This window comes from Oryza glaberrima, chromosome 9 (assembly GCF_000147395.1).
Source record: "Oryza glaberrima chromosome 9, OglaRS2, whole genome shotgun sequence".
NCBI lineage: Eukaryota > Viridiplantae > Streptophyta > Magnoliopsida > Poales > Poaceae > Oryza > Oryza glaberrima.
Genome location: NC_068334.1, coordinates 8,267,930 through 8,287,293, shown reverse-complemented (window position 1 = coordinate 8,287,293; position 19,364 = coordinate 8,267,930).

The window sequence follows — 19,364 nt, the reverse complement described above, 5'->3', positions numbered from 1 at the left end:
CTACTCCTGTGCTTGGGATTATGGATGAAGTTACAAGGGTTTCTTTACTTCAGAGAGCGCACTTGCTTCCTCTCTTCTGAAGTTCAGGTTTTCTAGGAATCGACCCCTTTCTCTGTGGGCAGGGTCCTCCTTTTATGGCTTTAAGGGGATACCACACGTGCCGACTCTACCTACTCTCCACGGGGGAGGGGGGCGACCCCACTTCACTTCTTTGGGCTTCATAATGTGCCTTCTCCCGGAAGCTAAGCAATAACCGATTCTTGAGCGGAACCCGGCGCCGTCCCCCGCCTGACACGGGGGACGACCCGGTCATTCCCTCATAAATGATCGATGACATGCAACAGCCCTTCCTCGAGTGACACCCGGATGTGACGGGTCACACCTACCCGCACTCCGCCGGGGACAAGGGCGACGTGATGATATGACTGCCCTATCCATCGGATGTGATGGAAATAGGCCGGTCACAGACCGGTCACATCCGACGGACAGGGGTTAGCTAGGCGCACCGACGTCTGCCCTGACTGCATTAAATGCAGCGAGGGACAGTTGGGGCGCTGCGCATTTATGGCTGTTCAGCCTGCGCTCCCCTCTGCCGCGTGGAGGCCGGGCGAGGGCCTCGGGGCGAAGGCGCGGTAGAGCCCGAGGGGGTGACGTCATACCCCGAGCCCCCCCTCCCCCGCTGCTTCTACGACTCGCGTGGCACGTGAGTGGGGCCAACTGGCCAAGCCACGTGGCCGGAGGAAAAGTAATTCTCCTCTACTTCACATATCCCCGGGCCCATATGTCCGACAGGGTGTGACATCCTTCAGTGATGGTAGCGAGGGTGGTGTGGCCAAATATCGTTGTCACGCCATCTAAACCGGTGTGACCAACTAACATTGCCACGCCAGTCAGACCAACGTGACAGTGTTGTTTTTTGTTACGCTAGTGGTTTAGATTCTACAAGTAATTTTGGGAAGGGTCTATTTTTTAAATTATAATAAAAAAGGCTCAAAAAATAAACAAAAATTACTAGGGTAACGTGATTGAGTCACTGAAGCTAAATCACGTTAACTACAATTTCAATGCCTAACGTTTATTATGAACAAAAATTATAAGCTGATGGTACTTTAATCTATCTATCTATCTATTATATACTAAAAGTCCATTAAACTCCCTACAAACGCTCTCAAGCCGCCACGTGTACCCCTACAAACGCTCCTAAGTCGCCACATGGCACTATATAATCTTACCGTTGATTTTTACTTAAATTGGTGGACCCGTTATTTTACACCATTAGATTAGATCTATTATTTAAAAAATAATTTTCTCATGTTTATAACATACAAGCGCTACATGATGCAAACGCTACTTCTTGTCTTTCCGTATGTACAAACGCACGTGACTGAAAACAAAACGATAAAACCTTCCTATTCTTCGCTAGAAGAAAAAAATGCACATGTATAGAAAAAGAAAAAGACAGAAAAAGACATACATCCATAAAAATCAATGGTCTTTAAAATATGATTTCTACAATATAAAAATAAAATATATAACTTCACAAATATAAATAAATTTAGTTAAATCGATCTATTGTTATATACTAAAAGTCTATTAAACTTCCTACAAACGTTACTAAACCGCCACGTGGCGTTTTAATAGATGGGATACATCTAGCCCTCAATTTTCATTTAAACTGGTGGATCCATTATTTTGCACCATTAGATTAGATTAAAACCTCCCTTCCTCTCCTCTCCTTGCACGTTTTGTGGACCAAATTGCAGAAAACCGCACACACTTTAACAATTGGCACATAAGTACATATATTTTGGTAGTGTAGTTTGACAAAACCACACTATCAATGAATGGATTCACCTGTGAGATGACGTGGTTGTTCCATCTAAGATGAGGACGTGGCATCCTGTTAACTTGGACTATAAAACGTGTAGTTTTGTGAAATTTACTATTTTTTCTATTCCCATTCACCCCACTTTTTTTTTTTACCTAGGGTACCCCTAAATATTTTTATATTACTTTTTTCGCTATTGACTTTTGAGCATATGTTTGATTATTTATCTTACTAATAAAAATACTTAATTAAAATACATTGCGGCAAATGACATCGACATGTATTAATTAACTCCATAACAATTTTTCAAAAAAAAACCGCATCAAACTATATACTTTATAGTATCAAATATTACTTAACAAATATACAACGGTAATTTGAACTATGTAAAAATGCAAACCATGTAATTTAGTTGTGTTTTTTAAGTAGATCCAATTTAAATTTTAATTTGTGTGAAATTAACATTCTCAAACCATTTTGGAATTTTTCGAAACTATTTGGTAGGTATTTCAATAGTGTCGACGGGTGATACCCGCAGACCGGATATAGAGGGTATTGGGGTACGTTGGTACAAGGATCTACGTAGTGCGACATCGAGCAATCAAAAGACAAGAATTATACTGGTTCAGGCCCCTTGATAGGTAATAGCCCTAATCCAGTTGATATGGGATTATATGGTGGAAAACACAGGTTACAAAGGGAACGATGGAACTTGTTGGATCCGGCGAGATTGTGGTCGAGTTGATTCGACTAGCTCTCGAAGACTTGGCTCCTCGTAGACTCCGGCTTCGTAGGCTGTGTGGGTTGTGTTGGCTCTGAGATTCGATGTCCTATGCCCTCCCCGGGGGGTCTCTTTTATATTGCAGATCTGGAGGTCTCCAAGTAGAACTTGGAGATATCAGACCCAATACGATACGTCGACGACCCAGTTCTATCCGAGAAGGATTCTTCCCATCTGTAGATTTCGTGAAAGGTTTCCTTAGAATATGTAGGACATATCCGCGTGCGCGTGGGTATGCCACATCGATATGTAACGTATATCGAAGGGTAAAGGGTATGCCGAACCCGTAACCCTGACAGTAGCCGCCGACTTCTGCTTAAAATGAAGTCGTGCAACCATTTGTGACTTCGGATGTCGAGACTGTCGTCATTCCCGGTGTGAGGACCGTGTAGATAGACCGTAGTCGAGCACGCCATTTGAAGCCCAACGGTCACGAGCGAATTTTGAACTGAAGTCCAGAAAACTGCCGCGCGTAACGGACCCAGAAATTTCCGGCGGGGATCTCTCTCCGTTCCTTGGAATTCGCACCGTCAGTAGTGTGTCTATTTAAAGGAATTTTGGGAGCCCATTTAGAAGTCCGCCAACCCTGTTGAACACACACCGCCTGCCAGCGCTCCTTGCCTTCTCCGCCGCCGCAAGAAACCCTAGTTCACCAACTCAGGCTCGTTTTCCGGCGATCTTCAAACAGCAATGGATCTTGGCAAATCGTCTTCCACCGGCGCGATGTTGAAGAACCTTCAGGAGGACGGCGCCTTTCCCGGCCGTGGAAGCATGGAGAGAGAAGCGGGAGGTACTAATCCTCAGCCCCTCTTGGGTCGCATGGTTGCGATCGAAGATTACGTTCTCTGCGGTTTTCTTCCTCCACCTTCCGAGTTTCTTCTCCTGGTGTTGAATTTCTATGGTCTTTCTCTTCTCCATTTGAACCCTAATTCCATCGCCTTTCTTAGTGTCTTTGTTCATGTCTGTGAGGCCTACATTGGGGTAGAGCCTTTTCTCGATCTCTTTCGTTTCTACTATGAACTGCGTTGGATGGAATCCAATAGGGTGTCTGGTTGCGTCGGGTTCTGACTTCGTGATGGCATGAAGTCACGTTATATCCCCTTCCAGTGTCCTTCTTCCCGCAACAAGTGGCGGAACAGGTGGTTCTATCTTGAGAACAAGGATTCGAACCCTGTCTTCGTTGTTCCCGAGGATCATTTGGACAAGATTCTGGCCTGGACCGCCAAGCCCCCCTTGACCCCCTCTCTTGAGTCGTTTATCGACATCATCGATGATCTCCGAGAACGGGGCTTGTCGGGATATGAAGTCGCTGCAGACTTCGTCAGTAGGCGGATCCAGCCGCTCTAGGCTCGGGCCCATCCAGCCTATAACTATTCCGGGCCGGATTACATGACCCGGTTTTCTCCTCGGGGTATCTTTCTCGCATTCATCTTGACGTGCATGTGTTTGCGTTCCTCTTGACTCATCGAAGGTTGGTTCTTGATTGACATGTCTGAGCAGCGAAACCGTGGAGTGGCGCGTCGGCCAAGTGATGATCAGCAGCCCGACCACGGCGAGTGACATTCTCGTGCCCCTTTGTGAAAAGGGGGCGACGGAACGCGATGAAGCCATCAACGTAAGTGTATTCGATAAGCATCCCGCATTCTCCTTTCGAAATCACCTTATGACTTGATTAAGCATAGGCCCTTCCTTTGACTGACATCATCGGGCCGCTCGCGGACCATCAGGTGGCGACATCTCTGAAGGAGAAGGTTGTCAAGGAGGCGTCTGATGCGGCCGCCACTAGCGGTGGCAATGTCCCGACCAAGGCGAGGAAATTCTTGTCTATACTCGGACACCGTCGCAAGGCAGCGACCCCCTCGGTAATTTTATCTTGTCGTTAGATCATGCAGCAAGGAGGGTTTCTTCTTACTCTGTATTGATTGTCTTTTAGGCTTCAGACGCGTCTCCTCCACCTCCACGACGACAGCGCATTGTGACGATCGGCGAGAAGTAAGTAAATAGATTCTTGGATTCTCATGCTTCTCGTTCAAACGGTGTCTGACTCGTGGTTGTCCGTAGGGAGGCGCGGGCGAAGGTTGCACGGGCTAAGTCCGGAGGAGCTTCCAGCGCGTCACCGGCCACGGCCTCGACAGATGTCGTGCCCGTGACCGGGAGCCGGGAGGCGACGCCTAGCGGCCCCGTCAGCGATCCCGCAGCGGGTCATCTTCTGCCAGCTGCTGTCCTCACCTGGGAGGAGCTCCAAGTCGAGATGGGGCGCCTTCTCGAAGCTGGTGCTCGCGGCATCGGCCGCGAGATTTCGGAGGCGAGGTCGGAAGCGGCGACGGCGAACGCGCGTGCTGAGAGATTGGTGCGCGAGTTAGCTGAAGCCCGTGAGGACCTCACAAAGATGAGGGAGCTGGTGGCCGGCAACGAGCGTCAATGGAAGGGACTCGAGGACCGAATGTCGGAACTCGGGAACAACCTCTCTGAGATCCGTGGCTTGTTGCGGGTCACCTACACTGGCCTCCATCAGCTCGCCGAGGAGTGCGGCGTCAAGTCCACGATCCCGGCGAATCCTGACGAGTTTTCGCTGACTTCCTCTCTCACCGCCCGCGCCTGGACCTCGAATTTCTCCGCGAAGGTTTTGCTCATTCTCGGAGAACTCCGGCGGAGATAGACCATCTGGCGAGGTCGATGTCGCCGTTGGCCAAGAAGATCTTCCAGTCTATGGACTGGCGTTGGCCTTCTTGGTAGTACTCGTGCCCTGTCACAGATATCTTAGGGAAAGATGTAATGTAGTGGGAGATTTATGTAAAAACTGTAAGAATTATTTTGTGAATAAAGAAATATTCCTTTAACAAATGTATCTTACTCTGGATGTCGTGTGTAAGAGTGTGTTCTCAGTTAATGACTTTGATCAGCCGTTTGAGTCGTACACTCTCCCTAGCCCCCAGCCTTGTCGTTGGAGGATAAGGCTCTTGGACCCTTGACTTGCCTTGGTTTAATAAGCTCTGATCCTAGCCCCTAGCCGTGAGGTTGGAAAGTTGATTTCCAATTTCACGGCTTGGTTAATACGCACGGCGAGAACTCTTACACAACCAGATCTTACATGGTTTTTCGTCTCTACAGGATCTGACAAGGCCTTATCGGCTCAGGGCGTCCCCAGCTGAAGATCCCTTAGGTTCCTCGGAGGCCTTGTCGAGACGGCGTAAAGGGACATAAGGACAGGTTTCAACGCTAGGTGTCATCGGAGTAAGGGATAATCGGGTGAAAACACTTTGATTGTGATATGGGGCCTAGAAATAGGCTTTATTGATACTGTAAGGGTACTTACAGGTACAGTGGTATTGACTCATAGATAAAATTTACGAAGTTGGTCAATGTTCCAAGAATTTGCTAATTCGCGATCGTCACCGTCTGCGATTTTGAATGCGCCTGGCCGCAAGACTTGTGTGATCGTGTAAGGTCCTTCCCATTTTGGTGAGAGTTTGTTTCGCCCTGCTTGGGTTTGAACTCGTCGGAGGACATAGTCGCCGATCGAAAGTATGCGTGCTCGGATGCGCTTCTCGTGGTAATGGCGGAGGGCCTATTGATAGCTGGCTGCTCGGACGGCAACTCGCTCACGATGCTCCTCGAGAAGGTTTACATCGATGTCTTGCTGTTCCTCCTGGTTCTCGTCGGAATACTTCTGTACCCATGTACTCTGATGTCGTAGCTCACCGGGAAGCATGGCCTCAGAGCCGTACACGAGGAAGAAGGGTGTTTCCTTATTGGATGTTGTCGGTGTGGTGCGTACGGCCCATAGTACTGATGGGAGTTCTTCAACCCACTTTTTGTCGTGTGACATGAGCCTGCCGTAGACGCAGGTTTTCATCCCTTGTAATACTATGCCGTTTGCCCTTTCGACTTGTCCATTGCTTTGAGGGTGAGAGACCGAGGCAAAGCATATTTTGACTCCCAGCCCGATGCACTAATCTTGGAAATCAGCGTTGATGAATTGGGAGCCGTTGTCGGTTATGATGCGGTGCGGTAGTCTGTATCTGCAGAATATCCCTCTGATGAATTTGATGGCGTTGTTGGCCTTGATTTCCCCCGTGGGCACTGCTGCGATCCATTTGGTGAATTTGTCGATCGCCATGAATAGGAATCTGTAGCCGCCCTGTCCTCGTGGGAATGGCCCAAGTATATCTAGCCCCCAGCACGAGAACGGCCAAGTCAGAGGGATAGTCTGGAGCGCTTGCGCGGGTAGCTTTGTGTGTTTACTGTGGAATTGATAGGCTTCACATCGCTAGACCATGTCGCATGCATCTTTAAGAGCGGTTGGCCAGAAAAAGCCTTGTCGAAAACCTTTGCCGACCAATGTCCAACTGGCGGCGTGTGACCCACATATGCCTTCATGTATGTCGAGGAGGAGGTGTCTGCCGTCGTCGGTAGAGACGCATTTGAGAAGTACACCGTTTGGTGCTTTTTTTGTATAAATCGTTACCGACCATACAGTAGATCTTTGCTTTACGGGTTATTTTCTCGGCCTCTGTATCGTCCTCGGGCAACTTCTCGCTGCTGATGAATTTGATTAATGGGATGCGCCAGTCGTCTGTGGTTTCGATGTCAGCAACGACGCGTTCTGCCTCGGTGACCTCCGAGCTGATGTCGGGGGTGTTCGGGCTAACTTCGCCGCTAACTTCTTTCACCGATGGCTTTGTCAGGATATCGAGAAAGGTGCCGGGCTCGAGCGGTTCTCGTCTGGACGCGCATCGTGCTAGGTCGTCTGGCTCGACGTTGTCCTTGCGATAGACGTGTCGGACCTCGATCCCATCGAACCTCTTCTCTAGCTTCCTGACTTCTGTGAGATACTTGGATAACTTGGGGTTAGAGCATTTATAGTCTTTGTGCACCTGGTTCGCGACTAGCTCGGAGTCCCCTTTGACGATTAGTCGCTTAGCCCCAAGTGCGGCTACAACTTGTATCCCGGCGAGTAGTCCTTCGTATTCTGCAGTGTTATTGGTCGCCCTGAAGTTGAGGTGGATTGCGTGCTTGAATTGATCTCCGGAGGGAGACGTCAAGATAAATCCTGCCCCTGCTCCTTGGCTGTTGAGTGCGCCATCGAACGCCATTGTCCATTTTTCATTGTCGCCTTGGTTGTCTGATTTGTTATCTGGCATAGTCCAATCGGCAACGAAGTCGGCGAGTACCTGGGATTTGATAGTTGTTCGCGGCACAAAGTGGACATCAAATTGGCTTAGCTCGACTACCCATTTCGCAATGTGGCCGACAACGTCTTTGTTTCTCACAACTTCGCCAAGGGGGAAGGAGGAGACAATTGTTACTCTGTGGGCTTGAAAGTAGTGGCGCAGCTTCCTTGATGTCATGATGACTGCGTAAAGCAGTTTTTGGATCTGTGGGTATCTTGTATTTGCGTCATGGAGAGCTTCGCTGACGTAATAAACTGGTCGCTGTACTTTCTCTCTCCCGACAACAATGACAGTGCTAACGGAATATGGCGTGGCGGCAATATAGAGGAATAATTCATCATTAGGTTGGGGAGCAACAAGTACAGGGGGGTTTGATAGGTAGCGCTTGAGTGCAATAAATGCCTCTTCGGCTTCCTGTGTCCATACAAATTTGTCTTGTTTCTTCAACAGAGCGAAGAAAGGTTGTCCTCGTTCTCCCATCCTAGCGACGAATCTGCTTAGTGCTGCCATGCATCCGGTTAGCTTTTGTACCTCCTTGAGTCTCGTGGGCGACTTCATGTTCTCGATTGCTTTGATCTTCTCGGGATTTGCCTCTATTCCTCTACCAGAGTGTCACACCCTAAAAATTTCAAATATATAAATTGTTGTTTAATTGGAATTATTAGAATTGATTTTAAAAGCCCAGAAGAGAAGATCTAATTTTAAATAATAAATTCCAATATAAAATGGGGCTAGATAAAATTTTATTAAATACTTTGCTTAATTCTATAATTCCTAGATTTTTCTGGGATTTATTTGAGCTAAGGAAGTATTTTTAATAAATGGAATTGCATTTCATGAATAATTTAAATGGAAAAAGGTTTTTAAAAGTCTCTTTTGGCTTTGGGCCGAAAGTCGGCCCAAAACCCTCTCTCTCTCTCCCCGGCCCAAGTCGGCCCAGTCCGCAGCGCCGCTCGCGCGCGCGTCCGCTCGCTGACAGGTGGGGCCCACCTGTCAGACTCGTCGTCTTCCTCGCGCCGCCGCCGCCCGAAACCCTAGCGCCGCGCCGCCGCCGTCTCTTTCCAAATCCGGCCGATCCTTTCCGTTTCCGGTGAAATCAATAGAGGGGAAATGATCTTCTCGATCTCCTCTACCTTTTCCCTTTTGGAACTTCGGCTAAAATCGTTTGGAAAGCGGAGGATTCGATCTCGAATCGGATCGGTCTCTCTCCTCCGAACCCTAGACTTTCCTTCTCGTCGCCGGCCGCCGTGGGCCTTCGCCGCCGTGTTCTTGCCCCTATAAAAGGATCCCCGGTGTCTCCGCTACCCGTCGCCACCCTCGCCTTCGCCTCTCGTCGCGCCGCCGTCGTCGCCGCCGCTCCAGCCGTGCGCCGCCGTCGCTCCAGTCGTCGCCGTCGCTCGGGAAGGCCGCCGTCGTGGTCGCCGTCGCGTCGTCGTCCTCGTCAGCCCCTTCACCGTCGCTGTCGACCGCCGGAACATCGTCGCCGTCGTCAAGCCGGAGGTCGCCGCCGTTTCTTCCTCGTCGCCGACGTCGTCCGGTCATCGTCCGCCGTCGCTTGGGTCGTCGGTGAGTTCGCCGTGCCGTCCGCTACCCGTAGATGCTCTCCGTTCGCGCTGCCACGCCGTCGTTCGCCGGCGAGCTCGCGCGGTTCGGTCGCCGCCGGAGGTGACGTCACCGCTGACGCCATCGATGCCGTCCGCCGTGGTCCGGCCGTGGACCGGTCGGTCTCGGCCGTTCGTTTTGGATGGATCGATCTCGGCCGTCCGTTCCCGTGAACCGTCGCCGTGCACCCGGTCCACCGCTAACCCTAGCCGCTGACGCAATAAATCCTCTTTTCCTTTTCAAAAATAATTCATTATTGCGTCATAATTCAATTAAAATCCATATAAGTGTTTTAATCCGATTTAATCTTTAAAAATTCATAACTAATTCATCTTAGCTCGGATTTAGTTGGTTCAAGTCTCTAAATTTTTCTAAAATTGAGATCTACATGTTAAAAATATCTACATGTACTGTTCATGCTTGTTTATGTGCTGTTTTGGTGTTTTGCTCTTTTCTGTTTAGATTCCGACGTTTCCGGAGAGTCCGTTTTCGCAGGAGAAGAATTTGAAGAGTTCCAAGGCCAGCAAGGCAAGTCACACAGATCCCAAATAACCCTTTGAACATGTTGATCCCGTTTAAAGCTATTGTTTCTATTCAACTATTGCATTTATTTTCGAATGTCATTGGGTGGAATTAACCTATTGTTTGTTATAGCCCTTTTGTTCTTGATTACTTTATTCCTTGATACCTTGGGTTCTTATAAATTGACTAGTTGAGCTTTATATATTGGTTCAGCTAGATATTAGATGTGATTGCTTAGCCATGCTTAGAAACATTAGCACACTATTGGGATAACTTATGACTCACTATTATTTAATGATGGCTTAATGATAACTCATGATGGTTAATCATGATTGGTTAATTAATTAATTTGCCAACTAAAACCTGTTAATGGTGGGTTGTGAGCACATGGTTTTGATGGTCGTGCTCATGACAATTAAGGACCGGTTCACGAGTTTCGGTTGTGAAACATTAACCGTGCCAACCACAAGCCAGCGTGGGCAACGGCTTTACCTTTTGTATAGCATAGTTCATTGCGGGGCACCAGACTGAGAAGTGGCGGAGATAAGCCCACGGGGGTCGCTGGGGAGTCCATGCCTTGTTTATAAGGGGGTGATTATGATCCAGGAACGGTGCGCTGTGGTGGATTGTGTTGTGCGAGGGGTACTGTCACAGCTCCTTTCTGAGGTACCGTGGTGGTATCAAGGCGCATGGTGACATGTCGTGGGGCTGTGTCTTGTGGGTACAGTGGTACACCTCTGGTCAGAGTAAAACTATTCGAATAGCCGTGCCCGCGGTTATGGGCGGGTTTAACAATGTCTTTCGTGATTAGTCTCATACCTCTCATCATAATAAAAGATACTATGACTGGTAATAATTTGATTAGCTCCTGGTTTGGAATGGAATATTCCTGGTTTGGAGATAGAACTGTGCAGCCGGGATTGGTTGTTCAGAATGGTTGGGCCTATGCAACAGGGTATGTTGTATAGCGTTGGATTAATATGGTTTAATTATTACTCAACTGTTTTACTAAATTCTGAAATGTTTATTAAATGCTGTTTATGCAAATAAAACCCTATTATGCCATCCTTTGTTATCTTGTGCACTTGCATATTTGCTGCGTGGCTTGCTGAGTATGTCATATACTCACCTTGCAATCATTCATCAGAGGAGGAGTTCTACAGTGATGTTGATGGTGTGGAGGATTAGGTGTAGCCCTGGTCAAGCTGCCTGTGGAGTGGAATCGTCTGCGCCATTTATCTTATTTTCCGCTGCTTAGATCTTTATTGATTGAGAGGAACTATCTACCTCTGTAATGACATTTTATTCGCTTATTAATTAGAGTAATAATTGTACTCTATTATCAATTTGTTATTGTGTGCCTCGGCTGATTTCTGGACGAGGGTTCGCGCACATGTAAGCGTTTGGAATTTTGGATAGAAATTCCGGGCGTGACAAGTTGGTATCAGAGCCTCCTTGACCCTAGGTTATGCCAAATGGTTACCCATAGAAGCCCTCTAAAAATATTGGAAAAATAGAACTATTCTCCTCTCTTTCTCTTTTAATTAAACCAAACAAATGGCACATGCAGTTTATAATTCCTTTAATTGTTCTCATTTAAAAAAATTATTTATGATTATTCCTGTGTTATTAGTACCGTACATCTATTACTGTACTAATGACTCATTTGCCAGCAAAAGTTTTACAACGTTGTTCTATTTAATCTTGCTGCAATGAAATAAATTTAGCATGTTGATTTTACAACTTTTCTTTTATTTTATTTCTTTTGAAACCTGTTGTTCAAAAGTGCAAAATTTGTGATCTTGTTTCCACCTGTTTCAACTTACCTTGCAAGCTGGGTTTACTTTATTTACTTATCTTTTTACCTGGATTTTCTAAATTTATTCAAATTAATCCAAAAACTTGTGCTATTAATTGGACAAATGTCTTAACTCCCTCCTTTTACTTGTCTTTAGATGCCGCGCTACAAGCCTGAGTACTTGTTTGGTGTTGAGGGATTTGTCCAGGAGTTGCGTACGATGTCCTTTGCTATAGGATTTGGGACTGCCCCTATGTATGCCCAGATTCCTCATGATCGGGATGAAGAGAAGTGTCGAGTCAAAGTCACCTTAAACAGTAATAGTGAAGATATCCCATCAGTGATGTTCGAAGCTGGAGGGGGAAATTATATTCATGCATGTCAGGAGGTGGCAAGGATCGCCATAGGAGAGCTCCGTGATCGCTACAGTGATCAGTTGGCCGACACTGAGTATCGCTACCATCCTCGCCAACCCCAGGGAAGTGACCGTGGCAGCTACCTTGAGACTGAGGGGATTGAGAATGATGCTACCACAAGGCATTTGGTTGAAATGCTGTGGGCTATGGATGAGACCCGCGCGGAGGTGGTGCTAGCAGCTCAAGATCGTGAAGACCGGAATCGTGGAAAGATTTGCAAGCTAGAAGACAAGGTGGATCGTTTGGAGAAAGAACTAGCCGCATTGAAGGGGGAAGCACCGCCGCAGAAGGCCAGGGTTCGTCTTACCGCAAGGAAGAGAGCTCTATTCGTCCCTCGCTATCAATTGGCGCCAAAGGTCCGTGTGGTGGAGAAAGAAGTTACCCCAGCCCTAGCAGATCCTCCGGTCGTCAATATAAGTGATGATGAAGGAGAAGAATCGAAGCGCACCCATTCAAAGGTCGAGTGGGGAGCCACTAAAGATGATGAAGACGAGCCGAACGAGCCTTCAATCAACTCCGATGCCCGGAAGATCTAGAGTTCCTTGTCAAGCCGTTGTCCTAGATCGTTGTGTTAGTTTGCTTGTTTTAAGTTTGGTTGTGTGTGTGGGTCCTGCATGTGGTTTACATCAGTGGTGGGATGTAAGTGCATGCGTTTGTTTGCTTTCGAGTGTTAGGTAGTTGGTGAGTTTAGTGGTGTGAGAGAGTCTTCAGTTTTGTAATAATGAAACTCAGTTAAGATCAATAAAAGTTAAGTTAGTGGAAAAATTAATTCTCTGTCCTAAGTAGTTTTTCCCGGTTTCTCTTCCTGTGCTCTTGCCTGTGCCAGATGGTGCTCACTCGCAGCAACGGGAATGGCCCCAACAACAACAACAACAACAACAATGGAGAGAACCCCACACTTGCTCAAGTCCTGGCTCAACAGGCACAGCTTATGAACATGATGATGCAGCAACTCCAGAACCAGCAGAATCAGGGAATTAACCACGCACCTCCCCAGAACAAGTTAGCAGAATTTCTTCGTGTGAGGCCGCCCACTTTCTCTAGCACCACTAATCCTGTGGAAGCTGGTGATTGGCTCCACGCCATAGAAAAGAAGTTGGATTTGCTTCAGTGCACTGATCAGGAGAAGGTCTCATTTGCATCACACCAACTGCATGGCCCTGCCTCTGAGTGGTGGGATCACTTCCGCCTTAACAGGACTACTGCTGAACCTATCACTTGGCTTGAATTCACCGCTGCTTTTCGGAAGACGCATATACCATCGGGAGTGGTGTCTCTCAAGAAGAAAGAATTTAGGTCGCTCACCCAAGGGTCTCGCACGGTCACCGAGTATCTGCACGAGTTCAATCGTCTGGCTCGTTATGCTCCAGAAGATGTGCGCACTGATGAAGAGCGCCAGGAGAGGTTCTTGGAAGGACTTAATGATGAGCTTTCTTACCCACTCATGACTGGGGATTACCATGATTTCCAGAAGTTAGTGGATAAGGCTATTCGTCAGGAGGACAAGTACAACCGCATGGAGCAGAAGAAACGTCGGATTGCTCACTTCAAGGCACAACAAGGGAATAGTCAGAGGCCGCGTCTTACTTTAGGACCCCAGTCCATGCCACAAGGAGGTTCTTCGTCTGTTGTTCGTCCGCAGCGTCAGTTCTTCAACAACAATGCTGGCAACAACATCCGAAATCAAGCTCCACGTCCTATGGCAGCTCCAACCCAACAACAGCCTGCCAAGAAGGAGCAAGGCAGCAAGCCCGGAGTATGCTTCAACTGTGGTGAACCAGGACATTACTCTGACAAGTGTCCGAAGCCCCGACGCGTGAAGGTTGTCCCTACCCAGAGTAACTTTACCGCACCTACGCCAAAGGCTCGTGTCAATCATGTTGCTGCTGCAGAAGCTCAAGGTGCTCCAGATGTGATTTTAGGTACGTTTCTTGTTAACTCAGTGCCTGCAACAGTGCTTTTTGATTCTGGTGCTACACATTCATTTTTATCTACGAGTTTTGCGGGAAATCATGGGATGGAAGTAGAAGATCTTAGACGTCCTTTGATGGTTAGTACCCTGAGTAATCAAGTACTCTCTTTGCAACGTAGCCCCTCTGTCAGAATAGAAATTCAAGAAGTGCCATTCCTGGCCAATCTTATCTTGTTAGAATCCAAAGATCTTGATGTCATCCTAGGGATGGACTGGTTAGTCAGGTATAAAGGTGTGATAGACTGTGCCAACAGAAAAGTAACTCTCACCAGCAATGATGGTCGAGTTGTAACAGTTCATGCACTGTCCTCTGAGTCTTTAAGGTCAAGTCTGAACCAAATAGCTTTGGAAGAGATTCTCGTAGTACAGGAATACCCGGACGTGTTCCCGGACGATTTACCTGGTATGCCGCCTAAGAGAGATATTGAATTCAGAATAGATCTGATACCCGGAACAACTCCGATCCATAAGAGACCTTACAGAATGGCAGCCAATGAGTTGGCAGAAGTCAAAAGGCAAGTCGACGATTTGCTTCAAAAGGGATACATCAGACCAAGTTCATCTCCATGGGGAGCTCCAGTTATTTTTGTGGAAAAGAAAGATCATACCCAGAGGATGTGTGTGGACTATCGTGCACTAAATGATGTGACTATCAAGAATAAGTACCCGCTGCCCAGAATTGATGACTTGTTCGATCAGCTTAAAGGTGCCACCGTTTTCTCCAAGATAGATCTTCGATCAGGGTATCACCAGTTGAGGATTAAAGAAGAGGATATACCTAAGACGGCTTTTACCACTAGGTATGGATTGTTCGAATGTACTGTTATGTCTTTTGGACTTACCAATGCCCCGCTTTCTTCATGAACTTAATGAATAAGGTGTTTATGGAATACCTAGACAAGTTCGTGGTGGTCTTTATTGATGACATTCTTATCTACTCCCAAACAAAAGAAGAGCATGAAGAACATCTTCGTCTTGCACTAGAGAAGCTGCGAGAACATCAGTTGTATGCCAAGTTTAGCAAATGTGAATTTTGGTTGTCTGAAGTAAAGTTCCTTGGTCACGTCATATCAGCCGGAGGAGTTGCCGTTGATCCTAGTAATGTGGAATCCGTAACCAACTGGAAACAACCGAAGACAGTTTCAGAGATTCGCAGTTTCCTGGGTCTTGCAGGTTATTACCGGAGGTTCATAGAGAATTTCTCCAAGATTGCTAAGCCCATGACACGACTGCTTCAGAAGGATGTAAAGTACAAGTGGTCAGAAGAATGTGAGCAGAGTTTTCAAGAGCTGAAGAATCGCTTAATATCAGCTCCTATTTTAATTTTACCTGATCCAAAGAAGGGTTTCCAAGTGTATTGCGATGCATCTATGCTTGGCTTAGGTTGTGTTCTGATGCAAGATGGGAAGGTGGTTGCCTATGCATCTCGTCAGTTACGCCCGCATGAGAAGAACTACCCTACTCATGATCTTGAGTTGGCTGCAGTGGTTCATGCGTTGAAAATTTGGCGTCATTATCTTTTCGGTACTCGTACAGAGGTGTACACCGATCACAAGAGTTTAAAGTATATCTTTACTCAGCCAGATCTGAACATGAGACAACGGAGGTGGTTGGAATTAATTAAGGATTATGACATGGGAATTCATTATCACCCGGGAAAGGCTAATGTTGTAGCAGATGCTCTTAGCAGGAAAGGTTATTGCAATGCTACGGAAGGACGACAGTTGCCATTGGAGTTATGCAAGGAATTTGAAAGATTAAATTTGGGAATTGTTAGTAGAGGTTTTGTTGCAGCCTTAGAAGCAAAGCCTACTCTAATTGATCAAGTTAGAGAAGCTCAAATTAATGACCCCGATATTCAAGAAATTAAGAAGAATATGAGAAGAGGAAAAGCTATCGGTTTCTTGGAAGATGAGCAAGGAACTGTATGGTTGGGCGAGAGAATCTGCGTCCCAGACAACAAAGGTTTAAAAGATGCAATCCTGAAGGAAGCTCATGATACTTTGTACTCCATTCACCCTGGTAGTACCAAGATGTACCAGGATCTCAAGGAAAGATTTTGGTGGGCAAGTATGAAGCGTGAAATCGCAGAATACGTAGCAGTATGTGATGTTTGTCAGCGAGTCAAGGCAGAACATCAGAAGCCCGCAGGTTTGCTGCAGCCTTTGAAGATTCCTGAATGGAAGTGGGAGGAAATCGGTATGGATTTCATCACTGGTCTACCCAGAACATCATCAGGCCACGACTCTATTTGGGTGATAGTCGACAGACTTACCAAAGTGGCTCATTTCATTCCAGTAAAGACAACATATTCCGGAAGTCGGTTGGCGGAATTGTATATGGCAAGGATTGTGTGCTTGCATGGTGTCCCTAAGAAAATAGTGTCTGATCGAGGTAGTCAGTTTACTTCACAGTTTTGGAAGAAGCTTCAAGAAGAGATGGGTTCTAAGCTGAACTTTAGCACTGCTTATCATCCGCAGACAGACGGACAAACCGAAAGGGTAAATCAGATTTTGGAGGACATGTTGAGAGCTTGTGCTTTAGACTTCGGTGGAAGTTGGGATAAGAATTTACCTTATGCAGAATTCTCGTACAACAACAGTTATCAAGCTAGTCTTCAGATGGCTCCTTACGAAGCGCTGTATGGTCGGAAGTGCCGCACTCCGCTTTTGTGGGATCAAACGGGAGAACGTCAGGTTTTTGGGACTGATATTCTAAGGGAAGCAGAAGAAAAGGTAAAAATCATTCAAGAAAGATTGCGTGTGGCCCAGTCCCGTCATAAGAGTTATGCCGACAGTCGTCGTAGAGATCTAAGTTTTGATGAAGGAGATTATGTGTACCTTCGTGTCACGCCTCTTCGAGGAGTTCATCGCTTCCACACTAAAGGAAAATTGGCACCGCGTTTCGTGGGACCTTACAAGATTGTCAGTAGAAGAGGAGAGGTCGCTTATCAGTTGGAGTTACCTCAATCTCTAACAGGAGTCCATAATGTGTTCCATGTGTCGCAATTGAAAAAGTGTTTAAGGGTACCAACCGAAGAAGCTAATCTTGAACAGATAGAAGTCCAAGAGGATCTGACTTATATTGAGAAACCAATCCGTATCTTGGAAACAGATGAGAGAAGAACCAGGAATCGAGTTATCCGTTTTTGTAAAGTTCAATGGAGTAATCACTCAGAAGAAGAATCAACTTGGGAACGAGAAGATGAATTGAAGTCAGCTCATCCGCATCTGTTCGCCAGTTCTTCCGAATCTCGAGGACGAGATTCTGTTTAAGGGGGGTAGGTTTGTCACACCCTAAAAATTTCAAATATATAAATTGTTGTTTAATTGGAATTATTAGAATTGATTTTAAAAGCCCAGAAGAGAAGATCTAATTTTAAATAATAAATTCCAATATAAAATGGGGCTAGATAAAATTTTATTAAATACTTTGCTTAATTCTATAATTCCTAGATTTTTCTGGGATTTATTTGAGCTAAGGAAGTATTTTTAATAAATGGAATTGCATTTCATGAATAATTTAAATGGAAAAAGGTTTTTAAAAGTCTCTTTTGGCTTTGGGCCGAAAGTCGGCCCAAAACCCTCTCTCTCTCTCCCCGGCCCAAGTCGGCCCAGTCCGCAGCGCCGCTCGCGCGCGCGTCCGCTCGCTGACAGGTGGGGCCCACCTGTCAGACTCGTCGTCTTCCTCGCGCCGCCGCCGCCCGAAACCCTAGCGCCGCGCCGCCGCCGTCTCTTTCCAAATCCGGCCGATCCTTTCCGTTTCCGGTGAAATCAATAGAGGGGAAATGATCTTCTCGATCTCCTCTACCTTTTCCCTTTTGGAACTTCGGCTAAAATCGTTTGGAAAGCGGAGGATTCGATCTCGAATCGGATCGGTCTCTCTCCTCCGAACCCTAGACTTTCCTTCTCGTCGCCGGCCGCCGTGGGCCTTCGCCGCCGTGTTCTTGCCCCTATAAAAGGATCCCCGGTGTCTCCGCTACCCGTCGCCACCCTCGCCTTCGCCTCTCGTCGCGCCGCCGTCGTCGCCGCCGCTCCAGCCGTGCGCCGCCGTCGCTCCAGTCGTCGCCGTCGCTCGGGAAGGCCGCCGTCGTGGTCGCCGTCGCGTCGTCGTCCTCGTCAGCCCCTTCACCGTCGCTGTCGACCGCCGGAACATCGTCGCCGTCGTCAAGCCGGAGGTCGCCGCCGTTTCTTCCTCGTCGCCGACGTCGTCCGGTCATCGTCCGCCGTCGCTTGGGTCGTCGGTGAGTTCGCCGTGCCGTCCGCTACCCGTAGATGCTCTCCGTTCGCGCTGCCACGCCGTCGTTCGCCGGCGAGCTCGCGCGGTTCGGTCGCCGCCGGAGGTGACGTCACCGCTGACGCCATCGATGCCGTCCGCCGTGGTCCGGCCGTGGACCGGTCGGTCTCGGCCGTTCGTTTTGGATGGATCGATCTCGGCCGTCCGTTCCCGTGAACCGTCGCCGTGCACCCGGTCCACCGCTAACCCTAGCCGCTGACGCAATAAATCCTCTTTTCCTTTTCAAAAATAATTCATTATTGCGTCATAATTCAATTAAAATCCATATAAGTGTTTTAATCCGATTTAATCTTTAAAAATTCATAACTAATTCATCTTAGCTCGGATTTAGTTGGTTCAAGTCTCTAAATTTTTCTAAAATTGAGATCTACATGTTAAAAATATCTACATGTACTGTTCATGCTTGTTTATGTGCTGTTTTGGTGTTTTGCTCTTTTCTGTTTAGATTCCGACGTTTCCGGAGAGTCCGTTTTCGCAGGAGAAGAATTTGAAGAGTTCCAAGGCCAGCAAGGCAAGTCACACAGATCCCAAATAACCCTTTGAACATGTTGATCCCGTTTAAAGCTATTGTTTCTATTCAACTATTGCATTTATTTTCGAATGTCATTGGGTGGAATTAACCTATTGTTTGTTATAGCCCTTTTGTTCTTGATTACTTTATTCCTTGATACCTTGGGTTCTTATAAATTGACTAGTTGAGCTTTATATATTGGTTCAGCTAGATATTAGATGTGATTGCTTAGCCATGCTTAGAAACATTAGCACACTATTGGGATAACTTATGACTCACTATTATTTAATGATGGCTTAATGATAACTCATGATGGTTAATCATGATTGGTTAATTAATTAATTTGCCAACTAAAACCTGTTAATGGTGGGTTGTGAGCACATGGTTTTGATGGTCGTGCTCATGACAATTAAGGACCGGTTCACGAGTTTCGGTTGTGAAACATTAACCGTGCCAACCACAAG